Here is a 23,252-nt window from a genome sequence, read left to right as displayed (position 1 = left end):
GGAATGCGTTCGTTTTAAAATAAAAGTGTAGGAAGAAGTTGAGACTTGCACTGTCAGTGCGCTGCACTGCGCGTTCCCTTAAGAGCGGGTGCAAGTGTTTGAGGGCTTGTATTGTGTGTGGGAGGGGCGTGGCGATGGGGTTTCTGGGTGCAAGCCAACAGGGACCATAGTTCCACTACTTCTTTCCGTACACTTCGCCCACTGCCTGTAAGGTTTACATATAAACAATGTACACAGATAAAGAAAACACGTTGCTAGGTTTCAACCAGTTTTAAACAGCAATACAATTTCTTGTGCGCATTTTACACACGCTCACGTCAGACACAGGGCAGAATGTGCTGGAAGGAAGACGAAGGCGCTACCATTTGAACATAGACCTGTTTTTTTTTCTTTTTCTGGCGAATCATCAGTTCGAATTCATTATCATGTGGCTGCCTCTTTTATTGAAAATACCTCACGCTTCAGCTTGACAGTTTGAGAAACCCAACGGGCCGCATGCCTGCCTGAAACGGGATCCTTTGCTGAAAGACTGGTGCAATTCGAGAGAACTGGTGTTACGCTTCTAGAAAAGCAGAAGTGCAGGTTTGCTGGAATGCACTGTTCTCGGCGTCCAGGTTCAACTGCTGTTGCTTTGCATAAGGAGACCGGGGCCAAGTTGCTGCGTGCATCGAGACCTGCCACAAGTCGCAGCAGTATCGGTGAGTGGGAAATTAGCGTATGTTATTTACTTATCTAATCCAGATAATGGAATTGCAGTATCTGGCCTACAGCGGGGTGTTTCTGCTCAAAGTCGCCACTTTATTTAGAATACATTGCCAGCCTCCTATTTGGGGACGATTTAGCGTTCGATTATGGAGTCGCTCGTGGGTGGAAGCCGGATTTGATGCCAGCCAACATCCAGTGAGAGGCTGTTTTTGCAGGGGATGGCATTGAGGGGGTTGTGTTTAGTTCTCACATCTTGAATGAGTTTTAAATGCTGCCACCTTGATCACTGATAAAGCCTTTTTGGATTGGTGAAAATCTGAACCGGGTGTCTCAAGTGTACTCCTGAGAGGAAGGCTGGACGGGGTGCCTCATGTGCACTCCTGAGAGGAAGGCTGGACGGGGTGCCTCGTGTGCACTCCTGAGAGGAAGGCTCGACGGGGTGCCTCGTGTGCACTCCTGAGAGGAAGGCTCGACGGGGTGCCTCATGTGCACTCCTGAGAGGGAGGCATGTGCACTCCTGAGAGGAAGGCTGGACGGGGTGCCTCGTGTGCACTCCTGAGAGGAAGGCTGGACGGGGTGCCGCGTGTGCACTCCTGAGAGGAAGGCTGGACGGGGTGCCGCATGTGCACTCCTGAGAGGAAGGCTCGACGGGGTGCCTCGTGTGCACTCCTGAGAGGAAGGCTCGACGGGGTGCCTCATGTGCACTCCTGAGAGGGAGGCATGTGCACTCCTGAGAGGAAGGCTGGACGGGGTGCCTCGTGTGCACTCCTGAGAGGAAGGCTGGACGGGGTGCCTCATGTGCACTCCTGAGAGGAAGGCTGGACGGGGTGCCTCGTGTGCACTCCTGAGAGGAAGGCTGGACGGGGTGCCGCGTGTGCACTCCTGAGAGGAAGGCTGGACGGGGTGCCGCATGTGCACTCCTGAGAGGAAGGCTGGACGGGGTGCCGCATGTGCACTCCTGAGAGGAAGGCTGGACGGGGTGCCGCGTGTGCACTCCTGAGAGGAAGGCTTCAACGGGGTGCCTTGTGTGCACTCCTGAGAGGAAGGCTTAACGGGGTGCCTCATGTGCACTCCTGAGAGGAAGGCTGGACGGGGTGCCTCATGTGCACTCCTGAGAGGAAGGCTGGAAGGGGTGCCTCATGTGCACTCCTGAGAGGAAGGCTGGACGGGGTGCCTCATGTGCACTCCTGAGAGGAAGGCTCGACGGGGCGCCTCATGTGCACGGGGTGCCTCATGTGCACTCCTGAGAGGGAGGTTCGCCAAGTTACCCCTGGGGCTCGGAGGAAATCATTCCTTTGGAGGTTGCCACTCAAATGGACTTTAGGCAGAACAGGTAAATGCTTGTAATGTGGTTCACTTTAAGACAGAACTTAACAGCTGGCCGTGTTACTAAAAAATAACCAGTGCTGTGTTATATATACAGAGTAATGCATACACATAAAACACAAGAGCTGGGCTGCATATTATTTGCCCAAGGTCACAAGGCTGCACTGTAAAGCATCCCTGTAGCTCACACTTCTGATTAACATCCTCCCCATTGGTTGCGGGTAAGGCAGCTGCAGAGACACAGCTCTGCCTAGGAACACAGCAGGGGCTTGGGGCAAGCACTGCTTAAGTGTGCTGCATCACTTTGACAGCACACATCCTAAAAACACCGTTTCATAACCCGTGTATCTGTCCATTTTGCACCAATAACATTGTACATGCCCATTCTTTGTCCCCCAAGAAATGTGCATGGTGAGACTTGTCTTCTTTTTGGCATAAAAAAGGCCGCAGATTTATTTTCACATCATCATAAAAAACACTGTACACATTAGTGAAAATAGTTCTGAAGATGCGGCGACTGCTCCGTGTCCAACAACCTGCTTCCCCCTTTCTTTCCACAAAGTCCTCCGTAGGCACAACTCTCCCAACCCTTCGTGTCTGTGCCTAGCCTGCCCTTGCAGGTGTTCTTGGGTGGGGAGAGCGCCGTTTCTTTGGGGGAAGCTGAGCCCTTATTGTTACCACCAGACGCCCCTGCCGTTTAGGCTCCCAAGAGGCGCTGGTCCGAAAAGAGCGAAGACCCTTCCGGCTTTCTCCTGGCTCATTCGGAGTCTGTCTCTTGTGCTTGGTCGCCCAAACACCGCCACGCCACAGGTGGGTTACCGTCCACCGTGGCTCCCCCCTTTCCTCATTTTACCTTTCCAAGGGTTTTGTACTGACTTCCAACCAAGGAGCTCCAAACCCTTTGCTGACAACTGTCTGCCTTCCCCATGTTCGTACTCTGGGGAATTTGCGTTATTCAGCCCAAGCCCGCTCTGTGAAACAACTCTCCAGGAGCTTAGTGCACTTTGTGCCCCGTTTTTGTAAACTTTACCATGCCCCCTGTTGGCCGGCGCATTCACTCTTTTGTAACTTCAACCGAGGGCTTCCCTTTGACCATGCTGTGCCTCTTCTGGGGAACCTTCAGCCCCTACCTCAGCCCCTGTATGCTCTGCGAACCACCTCTCCAGGAGCTTAGTGCACTTCGCGCCCAATTTTTGTAAAATGTTTCATGCCCCCTGCTTGAACAATGCACGTGCTCTTTTGCATATTCAACCAGGTGCCTCACTTACGGCAACGTTGTACCTGGTCTGGGGAACCTTCAGCCCTACCACTTTTCCTTGCATGAACTCAAACCACCGGCTCCTAGTTTACCCCCTCTGTGGTCACTTTTCCTGACATACTCCATCCATAGAAATTCTTCTCCCATTTATTCGAGTAATGCTCTCCCACCAACTTAACCTTGCTCTGCCTGCCCTTGCAGGAGTTACCGACTGTGGGAGCGCCATTCTTGATGGGCGAAGCCGGATTTTTGGTCCTTTGTTCGCATTTTACCTCTGCTTAATTGCCCCCTTGTCCGCTGAATTTTTACTTGTCATGTAAGCACCACCTTCTGGATTTTAAAAAGAGAGGCTCCCCCTTTCCAGTTTACTTATCATCTACGGCCCCTCTCCCTACCCGAATCTACTGCAGGGTAATTGAATACCCTGGTATATGATTGTGCTGGGTTACTTATCACCTGCTTAATACCCAGAAGTTTCACCGAGCCGTCTCGGCGTTTGACCCTGAACTGCTTTGTGCCCTTTTGCTCTCCAAGTGAGATAATAATTCAGCCTTTTTACAGGGCTAGGAACCCTGCTGCCTCTGGGTATTGCTCATTATTCCCAAAAGGCTGTGTTTGGCCCTGCCAGGATGTGAACCTGTGTGCAGGTTCTGCACAGATGTCAAAAGCGAGCGCTCACTCCAATCAAGCAGTTCTACATGGAAACAGCATCCTGCGAAAACCTGTGACCCAGTACTGCAATTGTAATGCAGTAATTTTTTTTTTTTCCCCCCTGGGCTAGCCACCCATGCAGAATGCGCTTACCACTGTGAATATCTCTGCTTCCCAATAGCCGTTCCGGCCAGTATTTATGCCTACAAACCGTGAACACCGTCGATAATTCACTCCAGTGCACTAGGTGCAGTTCTCTGCTCAAAAAACGTTGGTCCTCTTCAAACCGGTAGGGTCCTTCCATCCTATCCTTTCAGCTTCCGCACCTCTTCTGTAATAAACACACAGTGGTTGGAGGCCGCCGGGTAATGACCAACACCCAGTGGATGATGTCGCTAACCCCTGTGACATCACCAGATGGCCACCTTGCAGACCACTTTTCTCCGCCTATTGCGAGCTTCTGTGCCTTTCTAGCTCCGTCTTTCCTTACTTTCCTGCTAAGCTGCTCCAGCCCAAGCCCCCATACATCTCTAAACATCTCCTCCCTCTCATTTGTACCCATGCGCTATGGTAATACACCTGGCGCCCCTGTGGTTTGTAACTGATCGGCCCCAGTGCCCAATCTCTAACAAGTTGAGCATGTATTCATATCCTTCCTGTTCCCTTCCGCAGCTCAATGGGTAGCCCGGGCCCTCTCCCCTGCTTCAAGGCCCTTACAACTACCAGACCTTGCAGTGATGCAGTGCCCCACCATGTCTCAAACCTGGCCAAACTGCCTTGTGGGGGATCCCCTCTCGCAGATCCACCTCGACAGATCAGTAACTGACCTGGGCACCTCATGAACCTTTACCCCGTGGCCAAATCAGATAAACCCAGGGGGGGTCCATGAAAGCCGACACACTGCCCCCATTAAATAAATACCCTTGGTATATAAAATGATGAGTTATTTATAACATGTTTAATACCCTGAAGTTTCTCTGAGCGGACGGACCCGATGCTCGACCCAGGTCTGCTTCGTGTCGTCTTGCTCACCAGGCGAGATATAATTCAGCACTTGTATAGTGCTACTAACCCGTGCTACGAAACATATCTGAGCGCTGCTTATTATTACTGAATGGCTGAGTTTGGCCCTGGCGGGATCCGAACCTGTGTCAACTGGTTCTGCACAGGTATCAAAGCGAGCGCTCACTCCTTTACTGCAGTTCTATATAGGTACCGGCATCCCGTGAAAGCACCCGACCCTGCACTGCAATTGTAATGCAGAAAGCTTATCGCCCCGGGCATTGCAAGCCCTGACATTATTCACCACCATCACTTTGGGGAACTTACACTCTTGTGAATTAGGCGCTTAAGAACGGTAGCTTGTGAGAGTGCTGTACCGCTAACCCCCTGACCTGCATACCGGCAGGTGGGTGTATGGGATGAGAGTTTGTAATGCAGCCCGCCAGTGTCATTCGTGTCCCCCGGGGGGGGAGATCCTGCACACGTTTGTGACTCCTGTCTTCCCCTGGGTTAAACTGGGAGGGAATATAAAGGCTCCCATGGCCTCACTCAGATTCGCGATGAAGGAAGCTGAGCACCGTACGTGCCCATATGCAGGCACGCCCCAAGAGCCTAAAGGTGCAAATGGATGCCCGGCAATAAATCTGCAAGTTACATCTCCATTGAAGTCGGCAGTAGCCTGCTCCCTGATGACTGTACCACAGCTGGCCAACTTTCATTGTCCCTACATCCCATAGTGCAGGGAGCTGCCCTCCAACTTCTCACCCCTGCCTCACCTAAACCACAATTTGCGTCCCGTTATATGCAAAACTCTCCCTTCATTAATATTGACGGGTTCCCAAGAGAGAAATGACTAGCCTTTTGCAAGCCTGGGCAACTCGCTTTCCCCCCACACCAAGTAGTGCTGGAGGCCGCCCTCCAACTCCTCTCCCCAGCTTCACCTTGGCCACAATTCGTATCACATTATCCCAACAACTCACCCCTTGTCACTATTCAAAAACTGGTTTCCAACAGAAAAAACAACACTCCCCGTTCGGTAGAACTTCCTTCCGTGCAGGACGCTTTGCCCCTGATGCCCACACTGCTTTGGTTTTAGTCTGCCTGTGTGTTGCATTGCTAATCCGCCACAGCACGATGTGTGCTGCATGCCTGCATCATCCCAGGTTGCCTTTATCCGAAGCAGCTATTACCCCTGTTCTTGCTCTAGTGCAGTTTACCTGGACGCAAGGCTGCTTGATTATTCCTACCATGATGCATACAATCCGCCAATACTCGTATCCCTTTAAAGTTCCAACCATTTATTTATGCTCGTGTTGCACCCCCCTCTACCAGTGAATGACCATGAATCCACTGTTATTGTCAGTCCAATGGGTTGGATCCGTTTTGTCCACTGCATTATGGTGTTTGAAGTCCGTGGGATGGGGTGGAACATGGACTAACCTTATTAACTTCTCCTCCCGTAATTCCGCTAGCATAGCTCTCAAATCACACGTTTTTGGCGGGTGTCGCCCGCCTCGTAAACAGCTGACTCACCCGCCAAGCCTCCTGCACGCCCATTCTTTTCAATGGGCCTCTCACCCGCCAAAATTAAAATCGGGTGTATTCACCTGCCTTTGCGACACAAATGGTTGAGAGCTATGCACTAGTGTCTCTCTACTATCTTTGGGCCTGTATCTCAGCAGCCAATTCCCACAGGCATCTCCGTCGTGCCTTTCTGGCACACACACTGCCTGCCTGCTAGCCACATTGTGCAGTAATGAAGAGCAGCCCGCCAAGCTAAAGTTTCCCCTAAATTCACCATCCAATACAGTTCAAAACCAAGCAACTCCGCCGCGTGAACTGCCCCATTAATCTTCCTCGTGTGCAAAAATATTTTGAAAACGGTGCTTTTCATTCCGTAAACCCTATGCAATATGGCTCGACAATGACCATATTCTGCGCAAGTCACACCGGTTTGCGCTCCCGGGGTTAAAGGAGCCCTGAGAAAAGTATGCGCACTCCCTTCCGGCCCGCCGGTCACCAGTAAAGAAATACCACCGGCTGGGCGCATATTAACTTTGTGGAACGCACATTAATATTTAATATCGCAAAACACTCTTCCCAGTGCCAGGCCTGCCCCCATCGTTGACTGTCCTTCCACGTGCATTTGCCCCCAACGTTAGACCACTATTGCACTCCCTAGCAGAGGCCTACTCCCAATGCAAGGATTCCCGGGAGCCGGGGTCCATACTTTCACCCGTACCTTCGTTCCTCTTTAACTGTCATCCAACATTCCGCAAACCCAACAATACGCATAATGTTAATTCCCCTCATTGTGCTAGTACCAATAAAAACATAACTATGGCATACATGCCTCCCAATGCATAATCCTCCTTGAAGAGCAAACCCTGCCAACACTTGTGTGCCATCCGTACCAACCAGACAACCCCGGTGCCCGACACAATCTTAAAACCAGTGCTGAGGGTGGAAGTTACATGCGCCCGATAAACCGCTTCCTTTCTTCCACAACACCAATCTATCCAACAGAGGGCAACCGCTACATTCAATAATTCTTTTTAACTTGGGTCATGTTTTCATGGGCCGTGGCGCTTTTGCCCAAAACGCTGACGCTACCCCGCAGGCACAATAACGTGCTGAGCTATCTCACTTGCCGATTGGCATTTCTAGCTTTAAGACAAAGCAGCGCCGCTGTTGACTTGCTTGAAAGCACAGCAACCAATGTGCAACGTTTTCACTCCCGTTCCAACACATCTGGGAAACACATGTAAATTACCCCTGTTGCTGAAGAACCTTGGCCACATGATTTCCAACATTTCTGGGGCGGGATGGTCCACCCAGCAGATAACGGACATCTGCCTGACCTGCTGCCAGCCTAGGGGCCCTTGGCCCGCTTCCTGTTTGCAATCACCACTAGCCGGTGTTGCACCTTACACTCCCTTCAAGGCTTGATCCTTCTCCTGCCGCGCATCCTGATTATATTGTCCTGCATTGACCGCCAGCGCGAGCCCCGCCTGAGACCCTGGACTCCTGAACTTAAACATGGCCCAGCGCCCTGTGACACCATTCCCCAGTCCCACCAACGCCGGATTAGTTACTTTCCCTCTAGCCATTCCTTCTCACTCCCTTTCGCGACCCGACGCACCTTCCACATGGAACCGCAAACCTCCTACGAAATGCCACTAGAAGTGGAAACTCCTCGCCTGGCCATAGTGAGGACGACCTCAACTGGAACCTGGCACTTCCGCGCCTGGGCTCAGCAACCCGACTCAGGAGCAGGAAACTCTTCCGTGATGAGGGGCAGGTCGGGGTCCTTCAGCTGCAAACGAAAACGAAATCCTTCCTTTGTGTCCGGCGGGCGTCCGTTGGCAGGGGCTGGAAACTGCCTGCTGCCGAGCGGCCGCCCGGTATATGGGGCATCCCCCGCCCCTTTCCTTTGTTTGCCCTTCGCGGGCTTTTGCCTGTTTTGCCGCGCTTTGGCGGGCACCCTCCCCCCTTACCCAGGGAGAGGGTGGGGGAGGGAGGAGGAGGACCTCACACAGGTTATTGGGGTGCCTCCTCCATTTCCTTCGTCCTTCCGTCGTCACTTTTATTCTCGCCCGTTAAATGTCACATATCTTATGTGATGTTAAGAGTGTTATGTAATGAGACAGTCACCACCATTGTGGTTTAACAGCCCCGATGCTTGCCCGAAAAGTGGCATGTTGCCGGCACTAGAAGTCGGAAGACAGTGTGTGGAGGAGCAGGAAAGGGGAAGGAGGAGAGGAGGACAGGATGGGTACAGGGATGGTACGCCTAAGCAATGAGGAGAGACGTACAGCCTAGGAAGGGCTGGTGATATGGGTGTGGGGAAGCCATGCAGAAAGTGCAAGGCTTATCGGTGACCCGGAAGGAAGAACTCCTTCAGAGCGCTGCAGAGAGGACGGTTCCTAGTGCTTTCAGGAAGTACTGGCATTAGTCACTGAATGGTTGTGTGATAGGCCTGGGCTGCATTACAGCGTACTATTACAGTGCAGAGCCTGGTTAGTTAGTTGGGTGTTACTGTAACCTACGAGACAGAGAATAATCCCAGCTCGGCTAGCCAGCTGCCCGCCCTGACAGAGCCCAGCGTGGACTGGGGCAAGGGGAACCAGGAGGGCACACGAGGGGGAGGGGAACTGGGAGTGTGGACGTCTCTCCCAGTGCCACACCTGCATGGCCACGTGCTGTGCGGTACGGCTGTGTTTGGGGTTGAATGGTGACATTTACTATGAAAGAAAGTGTCCAGAAAGAGCAAATAAATGCACGGCTGCACACCTTTCTCTAAACCCGAGAGGAGATGTGTTGAATGAAATGTGTATGTTAAAATATTGGTGGGGCTCAAGTCCCACGTGGATGTCCTGAAAGGAAACATAGGTGCCAGCTCTGTCCCTCGGGCTACATTCCTTCTTACAAGTAATGGTGGCATTGCGCCATTACCCACCCTTATATAGTTGAGCACTGAAGGCACTCGCCGCCTGACATTCCCAGCTTACATGAAACATTGACTGGCAGATTATTTTTTTTTGGGGAAGGGCTGTTCTAGTAATGTCGGGCACCCTGAGCAGCTTGTAGCTGACATTGCATGTGATGTGGCAAGAGTAAGGATCTTAGAGCAGTATTTTTACAGGGGGGAGGTGTGAGGATTGTCAGTACTACTAGGGATCTGACTACCTGCCCTAACCAGAATGCCATGAGGGTTTGACCTCGTAGAGGCACTGGGCAGGGGTGGGCTCTATGAAGACCTTTGTGAAAAAGTACTGCTCCGCTTATGTGTGGTTTCCAAAGTACTGTTCATTGTGTGTGTCCTTCTAAAAGTACTGCTTTGTTGGCATGAGGTGGGGATGGACTGTTTAAAAGAACCGGGACAGTTAATTAGAGGACTGTTTAGGAATACTGTTGCTGGAACTCTATGAGTATCTTCCAGAAGTACGGTGCCCTTTCATGAGTTGTGACAGTTTATTACTAGGTCGGAGGCCCCGGAAGGCCTTTGAGAAGTACTTTTAGTATTTTGTTTGCCTTCCAGAAGTACTGTTTGGTATTTGAGCTCCTCACAAAGCACTATGTCTGTGGCATATTTGGGCTTTTCCTTTTTAAAGTAGTGGGTCTCATGGTTTGAGGAAGCTTGGGAAGTACTGTGAGTGGGACCCTATGATACCTTTCAGAGGTACGGTTTCCCTGGCATGGGGCATGGGGTGTTTGGCACTGTAGCACTGGGACATGGATGGGCTTTTAAAAGACCTTTCAGAAGTACTGTTAGGGTTTTGAGTGCCTTCCAGAAAGGCTGTTGTTCATGTGAAAAATTGGTTCTGTACTTGGTCCTTTCCGTTTCTCTCTCTACACTGCCCCATTCTCTTCTCTTTTTTCTTCATTCAATCTTTCCTTTCGGCTGTACGCAGATGATACACAAATCTCTCTCTTTTTTTCTTCCTTTGACTCTATTCTGCCCTCCACTGTATCAACTTGCCTTTCTGCTGCCCAACAATGGTTGTCTTCCCATTTTCTACACCTCAATCCTTCTGAGATTCTGTTTTTCCCTGCTTCACCTATTCCATAAACACTTCCTGCTCTGTCTCTCTTTTTTCCTCATTCCTCCCTGCCCTTTTCCTCTTTGGTGTGCAATTTAGGGGTTATCTTTGATCCCCTGCTTTCATTTAAACTGAATGTCTCTTCTATTGCTCGCTTCTGCTATGCCCTTTTTAACATCCGTCCTGCTCGCCCCATCTCTCATTTCATCCTATGAAACTTCTTCTGTTTTGCCTGGTCTTTTCTCGTATCGACTACTGCTCTTCTCTTCTTCAGTTCGTCTTCTCTTCTCTTTATCTTTTCACTCCTCTTCTTCTTTAGTGTCTATTTCACTGCTTCCCTTTGAATCACCTCTTCTCGACCAATTTTCTTTCAATTGTTTTTAAGTGTACTCACGGCCTGGCTCCTCCTTATCTTTTTTCGCTAGTCTCCTTCTATTCTCTCTCTCAGACTCTCTGATCACAGAATCCGCTTCTCCTCACTGTCCCCAAATGCCCCTGTGCTTCTTCCCGTTTCCGATCTTGTGTCTTCTTAGGCCCCAAACACTGGAATTCTCTCCCTCTCTCTATCGGCTCTTCTTCATCTCTTTGTATTTTTCAATCCAACCCGAAAGCTCATCGTCACTCCCTTCTTTCTACTTTCTATTTACCTACCCCTCCTTCAGTTTTTAGTTGTTTTTTGCATTATCATGTAAATTATACCGTTTGCTGATATTTTGTAATAGCGCTTTTGGCAAAAGGCACTTCATGAATTCAACAACTGAAAGGAAATTCAATACATGAAATGACACTGGGCCTCATTACAGCTCTGGCAGTAGCCGTGCCCTAATTAAGGGCACGGCTGCCACCGGAGTTGCATTTTTTCTGGCACCCGCGAATGGGCAAGAACTGGGTCATGCCAAGCTTGGCGGACCCGGTAATTACCCATTTACGGGTGCCGGAATCAAGGGCCTCCCGATCCCCATTCTGCCCCATAGGGCTGAATCGGGATGGGGAGGTCGGATGCACAGAGTTGTGCCGGTGCATCTGACATGCTGTGCTCACGGGTGCCGTTACACCCACCAGGAAAAACTTGGCGGGTGAAACGGCACCCGGGAGCAGAGCGCGTAGTATGGCACTTGGCATGCTTACCGGTACCGTAGTTCCCGGACCGCCATGCTTGTAATGAGGCCCACTTTATTTTTGCAGAGTGCAGTACCCTCCACTAATACTACCATAGTAAGGAACTGAGTACCTGAATCGTGCTTTTGGGAGCCAGGACACTTTTCATTAATTTTCATTTCATCACTTGTATAGCACCTTTCACCATGGGTATGGTACCAATGTGCTGCAGGTTGAACGAGGGACCAAAGTCCAAAGTAGGGGAAAAATAGGAGGTACGAATATGTGTGTTTGCAAAATGGCCTTTAAAGGTTATGAGGGCGTGGCCGAGTCCCTGCTAGCGACCCATATGCGTGAAGAGAGGTACACTACGGTACACAAGAGGATAGTCAATCATGTGTGTAGCTACAGTTCTAATTTTTGTCGTGAAATGTAGCTACATTCTTATGCTACATTCTTATGGCAGAAGTGTTGTGTAAAGTATCATTTGAGTTGTATGTGAAAGCAGATGCGTGCATGAGGGTGGTTGCGCCTTTGGCTAATTCCAAAGTGGGGAGCGGGAGGGGAAAGAATGCATTGGCTATAATCAAGTGAAACCCTAGAAATGGTACATTTGGCACATTCTGAAACATCGAGTTTGTATGGTTGGTGCATGCATCCAGCTGTCATTAGGTGGCTACATTCAAGTCCCCACTTAACCGTACAGGCAGCATTCTTGCCTACACCTACATTCCATTGTTGTGGGATCTAGAATCGGGCTGGACTGCCGCCTTTGGGGTGGGACCAGGCCTGATTTGCATACAGTCTTTCCCCTTTCTGTAATGGTTTGACAGGTGAAGAATGATGGTCTCGAGGGTTGCCCAGAGCAATGCTAGAGGTTCAGAGTATTTCGAAACCTTCCAGTCATCACCTCTCTTGTTTTGCTTTAGTCACACCGAGTGGAACGGGTATGCCCAAACGTAGATCTCGTGCCTGCTGGGCATTGAGATCCTGGCTACATCTTACTAATGATGCCCAATGAGGTTGGAACATGTCTTCGGTTGCTTGTGGTCTTGTGTAGAAAGACTGTGACCAAGCAGTTTAGGCTGGACTGCCCCTTTTGGTGTGAGTCCAAGCCAGATTTGCATATGGTCTTTGCCCTTTTTGTAATAGCTTGGCAGGTGAAGAATGTTGTTCTGGAGGTTTGCCCACTGTAGTCCCAGAGGATCAGGTTAATTCAAACCTTCAGCAATCACCTAATTTGTTTTGCTTTATTAATTGGACTTGCACAGCTAGTCCAAAGGCTGACCCACTCTTCCAGACGCACACTTAATGGAATATTCAGCCCGACTGCCCCATCTCCATCTCCTCCCCATCTACATGCCATGGTCAGAACACTAAGAATTAATTTTGATATGTCCCTACTTTAAACATGTAAATCCCAGAAGCACAATCGTCCTGCCCATCTCATGTAGGAAATTGACCCTACTGATCGTCAACACCACAGACTGGGCATTTTACTCATGACAATAATCAACCAAAGTCCTTCACAGCCCCAACAGTAGTCCTTAGCAACATTATAAAATGCCCTGGCATGGCCTTCAAGGCCAGTCCCTATTCAAGCACATACAAATCAACACAACCAAAGGTCCAACCCAACAATGGTATACTGCTGAACTGCTCAAATTGTTTCATTGCCTGCATAAACAGAAATAATATGGCACAGCCACTGCTACCCCAGCCAAAATCGCCCTACAATCTAAGCTATCCAACTTCAAAAGTCAGATCATAAAAGCTACAAAACACTATTGTTAGCCCATCCATTATCATCATTGAACATCACAGAAGCACTCTAACAGCCGCTCATTAAGGGGCAAACACCTCCTTCACCTTCATTGAACCTTCAATACAGATATGCAAACATCTAGCATCTTTTTCTCCACAGAAAACAGGGACATCTGGCAAAACATCAACACAGTCATTGCAGACCTAAGCACAGATGTCACTATTGCAGCCCCTGACTCACCCACACAGCCCACATTCAAGCATCCTTCACCTCCTCAAGCAAGCCCTTCATCAACAGATACAATACTTGTGAACAGACTCTGCCAGAGACATAAAAGCTCCTGAAATCATGAATGTCCTCTTTCCACTCATCCAAGACTTCCTCCACTTACTGATCCACACTTCCCCTCTCACATGTATTATTCCCAGTGAATCCAGATATGCAGTGGTCTACCTCCTTCACCAACAAACCCCTCCTTCTGCCAGACAAAGAAAATGTGCATCCAATCTCCCAGTCCCTTTTCACAGGCAGTGAGAGCAGTACTCTCCCACTCACCTTCACTTGGTTAAGATATCTGGTACCGTCCGACTAAGCTTTGTGGCTGTCTGCGTAGAGCTTGGAAACAATTGGTGCATCATTGGTGTAGTTGTAGCAAATTAGGCCATGTTCTCTGATGTATCTCAAGAGTGTTGAACTCCAGAGAATTGTTCCCTGCCATACTCAAGAAACTATTCTGCACAGGTTTAATGGAGCAGGTGGATTGAAAGTCTCTGTAATGTTGGTGAGGAACAATGCCAACCCGTAAAGTGGGTCAAGTCAGCTTCTTTCAGCCTTTTCAAAGAGGATGCGGTGACTGGCTCTGTTGAACCCTATGGCTACATCGAGTAAGATGAGAACACACAACTCCTCTGCATCTGTGGTGGCCTTCAGATCATCCCAAATCAAAAGGAGGAACGGATCCATTCATCTGAACCATCAGGTACTTAAATGGGATTGCTGCAGAATGTTGTTTGTTTCAAAGTGGTTGAGGAATTAATGGTTATCAAAGCTCCCCATGGGAACAGTGTAGACTGTTTTAATTCTCAAGGTACTACTCTTTGTTCCAAGTTTAAATTGAATAGTGCCCCATACACGATGCAAGTGCTCGCCAAGATAGTGTTGCGGTGAAGATGTCAGGAGAGCATGGGTCAGCTGGAGATTGACTCAATTCCTTTCAATCAGACATTTTTCAAAATCCGGTCCATTGAAAGGTCTGAAAGTATTACATTTAGTGGCTATCCCAATGTGTATGATTTTACAAGCAACTGACTAGTGGGCAAAGCGTGACAGAGCGCTTCGTGAGTATTGAAGATTCGCTGCATGTGGTTGAGTGTCTTACCTCTTCGATGATAGTGAACATCTCTTTTTTTGTGCAGGAAATGAGTTGTATGTGCTTAGAGTAGGGGACTTTCCTGTTTCTTAGTACCTCTGCACTGTAGTGTCAAAATAGTTTTTTTTGTGCTAATTTGTTGTTGTAGTTATGTGTTGTCCAAGATAGCTCAGTGCAAGATTTAAAAAAATGTCCAAGGTACTAGTGGAAAAGCCTGTGTACACAGGCTAATGTGCATAAAAGAAGACATTTTCAGAGTGTAAATATTTTATGTTGTGCATTTTAACTAAATTTATGTTAATAGAAAAAACATTTTTTAAAGGTTCTTTCTTCTTTCACGTGGCGCAGTATGTGGTGGCCACGATTGTGCCCCTTCCTAAGGGCCCTCTCAGCATCAGCCTCAGTTTGCAGCAAACAAGGAGATGAGACGCAGACTGATGGTAAACCTAGCTTCTTGTATTAAATAGCAAATACACAGCATACAGAGTGATCAGCTGATCAGCAGGGAACACAGCAGGACAAGTGTTCAGGCAGTCGGCACACAGAGGTCTCTAGGGACCACCCCTAGAGCGCAGGTTATTTAGCATATCATAAGCAATCACTAATATATTATAGAAGTTTCACAATGGGGGATGTTACTTGGCACGATATTGCAGAAATTTGTCAAGAACTGTTGACATCTCACTTGTGACCTTGTGGCGCAGCCTTGCAGGGACATTGTGTTGAATTATGGATAAGTGGCATTCGTAGAAACCCTATTGTTATCTCACATATATGGTGGTAATGCTATACTTGCAGAGAATAGGCGGAAGAGAAGATCGGACGTGTCATATGCCCCAGGAGGGGTTTGGGCATGCCGGGGTGCTGTGTGCAGAGGGAAGCAGAGGGAAGCTCTGAGGCCTAAATGTATGAGAGAGATCCTAATGTAGTATACCATAGCATAGCCTAGTTATAGAATAACAATCCTGCATACCATAGCATAGCATAATAATCCTACCACATCAAGTAGTAACCTCAAACAGAATCTCTCGGACTCCGTTGAAAGTTCAACATAGTACATATGGCCAATTGTTGGATCCCACATACAGGATTTGGACTCAAATATATAATGTTCAGGGATGTCATAGTAATACAATTCACGTGCAAGATGATTCTCTTCATGCAAGCTGAAGTATGCTGTTGAAGTGGTGTCCCTCTCTTGGGCCATTTCTGCAGCTAATTACATATTATTATTGTTGAAATACACATTTTGTGCACCTGGAAGATGAACTTGAAATCTTATTATTGTATGCATTAGGCAACAGCTCCCTCTAGCAGTGATAACAGATGAAGCAGGCAGCCTCTACTGCGCAACTTGAAGTGTTATTGTTTTATGTGTAAAGCAACGGCTCCCTCTAGCAGTGGTAACAGGTGACGCACGCAAATGATGGCTTCGGACAAACATACATCTGGCCTTTTATTATATGGTATGATGTTCATTTGGTACTGAACCAGAATATGAGACTCCTCCTTCTCTATCCAAGCCCTCACCCTCTGGAATTCAATTCATTTAACATCCAAAGCATTGAGGACCAGTTGGCATTCCAGAGGGTCTCAAGACATGGCTATTCCCTCTTGCACCCTGAAAAACCCTGCCCTCCTGAGCCAGTCATTAACTCAAGGTAGGCCATGGCACCAAGGAACATCCCTGCATTTGCCGAATGAAAGTAAGAATACGTTCATAATCACCAACAGAAGAAAGGAGACAGTCCATGCCACAACTACAAATCCAAGAAGTCTGCGTCAGCATATAGGTATGTTACACACTCACACCATGCTTATGGAACGATAGCCAAAGCAACGCCAATCACTCCCAATCATATGCAACCATACTTCACGCCCGGGGACATGCCACACCACACCACTGGTATTAGAATGCAGCTAGCCAACACAACAGTAATGTGGTCTAGCTTGACACATAATGAACCTACTACCCTCACACTCTCCCTGTTAACTTCAAAGCTCTCATCCACCTGCTAACTTGATATGCATAGCTAGCAGGGATATGGTCAACTCTACCCATTCTGCCCTGCCCTTCACCCTACTTGGCCCACCATCATTTAAATCATGCAGCCTAGTAGCTTCTTCTTGTCAAGAACGAAGTTAATGTGGCTTCTCTTTGCTCAGGTTGTTTTGATTTTCTTAATCATGCTCCTTTTTCTAATATCATCCCTGATTCTCTAACAGCGCTCCAGGATGCCTTTACTAAAGCCGCGTATGAGGTTGTAAATTCACAACAGAAATGACATAGGCACTCTGCACCTTCGTATACACCCTGATTGCAAGCTCTTAAGCTCTCATATATGATATGATATGTTATAATATGATTGGCATTTGTAACGCGCCTATATACAAGTGTTTCGAGGCGCGATGGCGCTCCGCCTACCACTCGGCATATAAAGTTACCTTAAAAACCCTCTGCATAAAATATCAGCCTATTAATGCTGCTAAATCTGCTAATGTTGCCAACGCATCTCTAAGGCTTTGAATAAACCCAAAGAATTATTTTCTGTGTTAAGGGAACTGTCATCTCCTGACATGGGCCTCATCACGACTTCGGCGGTAACCCTTAAATCCGGCGGTATTACCACCGGATTTAAGGGTCCGCCGAATCAGGGCTTTGGCGGTTTTCGCCCCAGCTCCGAGCTGGGGGGAAATCCGCTGAAAATTCGCGCTATTACCGCCGGCGGGAAATCCGCTGGTGGTATTAGCGCAAAGATTCCCCATTGAGCCCAATGGGGAATGAGGCATTCCCGAATGGGCTCAGTGGGGAATGGGGACTTACATTACCGCCGAACTCGTGATCCGGCGCTATTAGCGCCGGGGAGTTTGGTGGTAGGGCTAATACCGCCCGCGCAAATAGCGTTACCGTTACCGGCCAAGTTGTGATGAGGCCCACTAGTCTCTACTCCGTTCTGTTCTTCTCAGGCTCTCTGTGATCCCTCCTCCGATTTCTTTATTCAGAAAACATTAGCACAAATATCTTGGCTCTTGCTCATGAAGCTGCATCTTCTATTCTAACCTCTGTTTCCTAGGCTATACTTCAGCAAGGTTTGTTCATCAGGGTCATCGCGATGCAGAACGGCGTTTTCCTAGCCGATACAGACCCTGATTATCCTCCAGCTTTATCGATCCGTCTGTACTCTGTACGCTGCCGTTACTGACAGCAGACCACACATCTGCTTTTTGACTGTGGATTCTCGTCTCTACGAGGCCAAACACGTCTCATTAGACTTATCCTGATGAAGGAGCTATAAGCTCCGAAATGCATTGGTAAAAGAAGTCTATTTAAAATATGAGATGTGACAGCTGAATCCTCACTAAGACATTATTAGTGATTTTCCTCCTTTGTTTGAATCCATGTTTTTGATAAACATATTACCGTCACTACTACTTTGAATTCAGTGTTTTTCTATTGAACTCATACATAAGAAGAAAAGAACTTACATTTCTATCGTTGGAATCCATGTTTAAACTATATCACCCATTTGGGGTTTGTACAGAGAGCGGCTGTTGGACTAGATTTACTAATCTAGTCTTTTTTGGTTTTTTTGTTTTTCAGCCTCTACCCAGACATCCTGCAAGTCCTCCACAAATGGAACCAAAAATTCTGAAAAGAAAGCCAGGTGGTATGCCCTGAAATTCGGCACCCCAAGGCCACCCCTATGCAGCGGCAATTGTAACTTCCACAACTTCAACCTCGGGGGCTTCCTATCCCACAAGAACTCCTGCAGCATCCTGTCCAACTCTCTCCAAAAAGTCTCAGGGAACATCAAAGGGACCATACTCAAAACATAAATAATTCTCGGGGGAGATATCATCTTTAAGGCATTCACCTTAGCCCACAAAGAAAGATTCAAAAGACTCCATCTCTCAAGGTCCGTCCTCAAACCACTACACATGACCCGCACATTTTCCTTAACCATGTCCCCTATCTCCGGAGTAAGCCAAACCCCCAAGTACAGCAATTTATCTGGACACCAACTGAAGCCCAAGTCCACCACAAACCTCCTATCAACAGAATGTGTCAAAGGCATAATCTCTGATTTCATCCAATTAATTTTGTATCCAGAACAATGATGAAACTCCGCCATAACATCCATCAATGACGGTATAGATTTCTTAAGATCACTAAGGACTAAGAGCATATCGTCCGCAAACAGCCAAATCTTCTGCGCTATCCCCCAGCACGAATGACCAACTACATCCTCCGCCCTCCTGATAAACTCGGCCAGTGGTTCCAAAGCCAACACAAACAGAAGAGGTGACAGAGGACACCCCTGCCTCGTACCTCTCTCCATTTTAATCCTCCCCGACCTCATACCATTGGTGACCACCTCCGCAGTCGTCTCACTATATAGCAATCTGATCCATGAAATAAACCTCATACCAAAACCCATCTTGCCCAACACCGCGTAGAGGAATTCCCAATTCACTCTATCAAACGATTTCTCTGCATCCAATGACAAAACAGCACCATCCCCCTCCTGACCACTCGCTTTCGATACAATACTCAAAATCTTCCTAATGTTACTGGAGGTCTTCCTACCCTTCACAATACCAGATTAATCCACATGTATCACAGACGGAAGCAGACGGTCCAACCTGCAAGCCAGCATTTTTGCCAGAATCTTATTATCAACATTAACAAGACAAATGAGCCTATAACTGGAAGGCAGAGTAACATCCCTCCCTCCTTTCAAGAAAACCAATATCAGAGCATGTCGAGTAGTCTCAGGAAGTAATCCGATGGTCAACGACTCCACATACATATCTAGCAACAATCGTAAAGCCGAATCCGGCAGCATCTTATAAAACTCAGCCGGGAACCCATCCGGTCCTGGGGCCTTCCCAGCATTCAACTTACCAATCGCCATCCTAACCTCATCCAACGAAAAATCCTCCTCCAACAACTCCGAATCATCCACATTAATCCTAGATAGGCCCACCTTATCCAGAAATTCTGTACCCTCTCCTGATACCTCCGACTCATTCTTGTAAAGTTCTTCATAAAAGTCTCTGAAAATGTTTATCTCACCCGGATGATAACTTATACTGCCGTCATGCATACGAATCGACGGAATAGACCGCTCCGCCTCCCGCTTCCTCAGCCTATAAGCCAACCACCTGTCGCATTTTTCACCCTTCTCATAATACGCACATTTCAAATAGAAGTTACTCTGATCATTACGTTCATCAATGAGTGAGGTCAATTCTCTCCTTACCCTTTTAAGTTCACCCACCGCCTCACCAAAAACGGGATCCACCATCACCCTCCTTGACAATTCGGTAAGTTTAGTCTCCAACAATGCCTCCCTTTCAACGCTCTTTTTCCTCAGCCCACTCGATACACCAATTAAATGGCCCCGTATCGTACATTTCAAAGCCTCCCAGACAACACTGGGACGCATCACTCCATCATGATTACACCCCACAAAACAGTCCACTTCCTTCCTCAATGTCTCCAACACATCATCCTTATGCAGCAATGATACATTCATCCTCCAAAATGTATGCACTGTCAGTGCATATCACTGCTGCAATTGCAAAACCACATGCGCATGATCCGTCAAAAGTATGCTACCAATCTCACACGTCTCTCAACACTCTGTCATCCGACCAGCAGTCAAAAACATATCTATTCTCGAATAGACCGAATGTGCACCCGAGTAAAAACTGGACTCCCTATCCAAGGGATGTTCCAATCACCAACAGTCTTGCAAATTATGTTCCAACAGCAAATCCGCCAAGGCCAAATGTTGTCGGTCCGCACCACCCCTATAACGACTTCCACTCCTATCCGCAGACTCATCCAAAAAAATATTAAAATCTCCGCCCAACACAACATTCCTGGATCCCAAATCCTGCATTATTTGAGCCACCTTTCTGAAGAAGGAACCGTCATCTACTGATGGCGCATAAATATTACACAAGGACACCACAAGACCCCACACATCAAGTAGCAGAGCAATTATTCTCCCCTCTTTGTCAGACACCTCCTTCAAAACCCTGATCGGGACATTCTTCCTGAATCAAACCACCACACCCCTCGATTTGGTATTAAATGAGGCACCATAGACCTGCCCCACCCAACCTTTCTTCAATTTCTCAATTTCACCCTTTGCCAAGTGAGTCTCCTGCAGGAGACACACATCACCCTTGAGATCAACTAAGAAGCGCAAGATATTCATTCTTTTCTTGACATTATTCAATACATTGACGTTCCAAGTCACCAACCTCAAATCCTCACCCACCATGTTCACTGTACAATTTAACCACCCGACAACCCAAGCAACCATAAACAACTGAAGAGAACAAGGCAAAATACACACCCCCCGCCGCCCAAAACACCCAACCCACCCCTGCTGAAACAGATGCAGCCTGTTAGCAGCAACCACAAACCCAAGTAGTAATACACAAAACCCATACCAAAGTCCCAAGTCCCAATCCCCTCCCCATCAAACATGAACCCAAACTTAACCTTTTGAACACAAACCCCATCACTTCCCACCCAGCTTACTCCCAATGCTACAGAACACCACAAGTTACACAATTGAAATGCTTCTCACTCCGCCCAAACATCTCCACGTATTGGGTCACAATCCCTATACAAGTTGTTCAAACACCACCTATTCAGCACAACACAAGAACAATCCCACCACAGCACCCATCAGCCCCCCGGCCCCCATTACCGAACATCGGAGGAAAAAGGACACCATTCACACTCCAGGGGAGCCCAAATATGCATCATTAATAGATCAACACTGGCATCGAATGGGCATCCCACCAGCTCACATGAAAATCTCACGAACAAACAGTCCCCCACCACCCACACACTGGAAAGTCAATCAGCTGGCCATAAGAAATAATGACAGATCATCAAAGACCCATCAACATTAATAAATCGACGTACATGCACACAAACATGCAAATTGCAGGTTCAAAAGCTGCAAAAACCAATATACACGCGTAAATTGCACTCACAATCAAGAGTCAAACACACACCAGAGCCCAAGCTCAAACACATACAACAAAAACATTCCAAATCCACCCATTGCCATATACACAATCAGCAATATACCCACATGTTACAGGCCTGTTGGTGAATTCGTGGAAGCATGATCAACCTACAAATACAGATAGGCCATCTAGAAGATGCCCTGACAACCCGAAACCAAAGCAGCAACATTAGCCAAATGGAAGCAATGCATGCATAAGGACACCAATTTTTGAAATCCTTCTAGCCAGGAACTAGGCAATTCCAAAAAGGGGGGGGGAAGAAAAAAAAAGAGGGGGGCAATATCATATAGCATATCAATGAGCACTTCAATTAAACCCAAAGTGGAGACACCAAAGGCCAGGGTATCAAACTAACTAACATGCAATGCAACTCACTCCCACCATTATACATTACAATAGATCAGTGGAACAGGGCTAACAAAAGATGGGCCCCCACCAACATTTGCATTGACCCCTGTGGCTTCACCATGAGATGCGCCAAACCACTCATGAGCCTGATGACTCTCCACACTGCCTCAATAGTAAAAGGATGCATGCATATCGAAATACAAAATCAACTCAATAATGAACATCCTGAACAAAGGCGTTAAACTCTATTCAATTCGAGATGCAAACTGACATTTTAAATCATTATGTGGGGCAAATGACTGGAAGTCGCCACAGACGGCCACTTGGGAAAACCAGGAGAAGAGTTGGGAGGGGGTGGGGGACGGGGAGCAGGTGCACATAAGGGTTAGACAGGAAATCCCCTGAGCCAGGCAGAAACACTGAAGCATCAGAGCGTCACGTATTGTAACCCGTAATTGGGCAGTTTCAGCTCATGAACACTGACAAACATCTAACTGGCACCCTCAACAACTGATACTCGCAATATTCATTTTGAATTGTCTCAGAAGCCAATTCAATGGCAGACCCGTGACTTTCCGACATTAGTGCAGGGAAAGTGGCAGAGGAACAAACATCTGCAGATGAATTGCCACTCCAGCGTTCACTGTCAGGATAGCATCTGTTGTTTATGCTGAGCCGGCCCAGCTGGGCCTCGGTCTGCAAGGAGCAGCGCAGCTGAGGGTACACAGTACATTGTCAGGGAAACCACTCGCACATGACCCTGGAATGCACTTTCCCACTAACAATGGAAGTCATAAGCCTGGAAGTGTTTTTGTGCTGGGGAGTGGCATGCGGGTGACACGGATGGATGACAAGTGTGACAAGACAGGCAATACAGAATGACAGTTGCAGGAATGAGGAGACTGACGACCAGGATGTGAGGTGGAAAAAACTTTGGCCACAAGCTTTATTTTAGTACCAGTCATGGTGCAAAAGAAAAACCAGCCATAACATCACATAAGGATAACAATACTATATTTTGGGGACAGAGGGAACAGGTGAGCGGGGGGCCCTAATCCCAATTAGGGGCCCGCTCGAGGCTGATCCCCGCCGCCATTCAAATGAAAGCTTGTGACAATTGTTTGGCCC

At 47.9% G+C, this 23,252-nt stretch overlaps 1 long non-coding RNA gene across 1 annotated transcript in view; it reads left to right on the top strand.

The window, feature by feature from the left end:
* The first annotated feature begins 614 nt into the window (after positions 1-614).
* Positions 615-23,252, top strand: part of LOC138493124 (uncharacterized) — a 38,662-nt gene continuing 16,024 nt past the window's right edge. Inside the window, exons 1-2 of the long non-coding RNA XR_011276269.1 lie at positions 615-698; positions 14,090-14,327. This is a non-coding gene — a long non-coding RNA (uncharacterized lncRNA). The remainder of the gene's footprint in view (positions 699-14,089; positions 14,328-23,252) is intronic.

Source organism: Ambystoma mexicanum, chromosome 10 (genome assembly GCF_040938575.1).
Source record: "Ambystoma mexicanum isolate Mex_15411 chromosome 10, UKY_AmexF1_1, whole genome shotgun sequence".
Lineage (NCBI taxonomy): Eukaryota > Metazoa > Chordata > Amphibia > Caudata > Ambystomatidae > Ambystoma > Ambystoma mexicanum.
The sequence above is the reverse complement of the archived record's forward strand: the minus strand, read 5'-3'. Positions and strand labels throughout refer to the sequence as shown.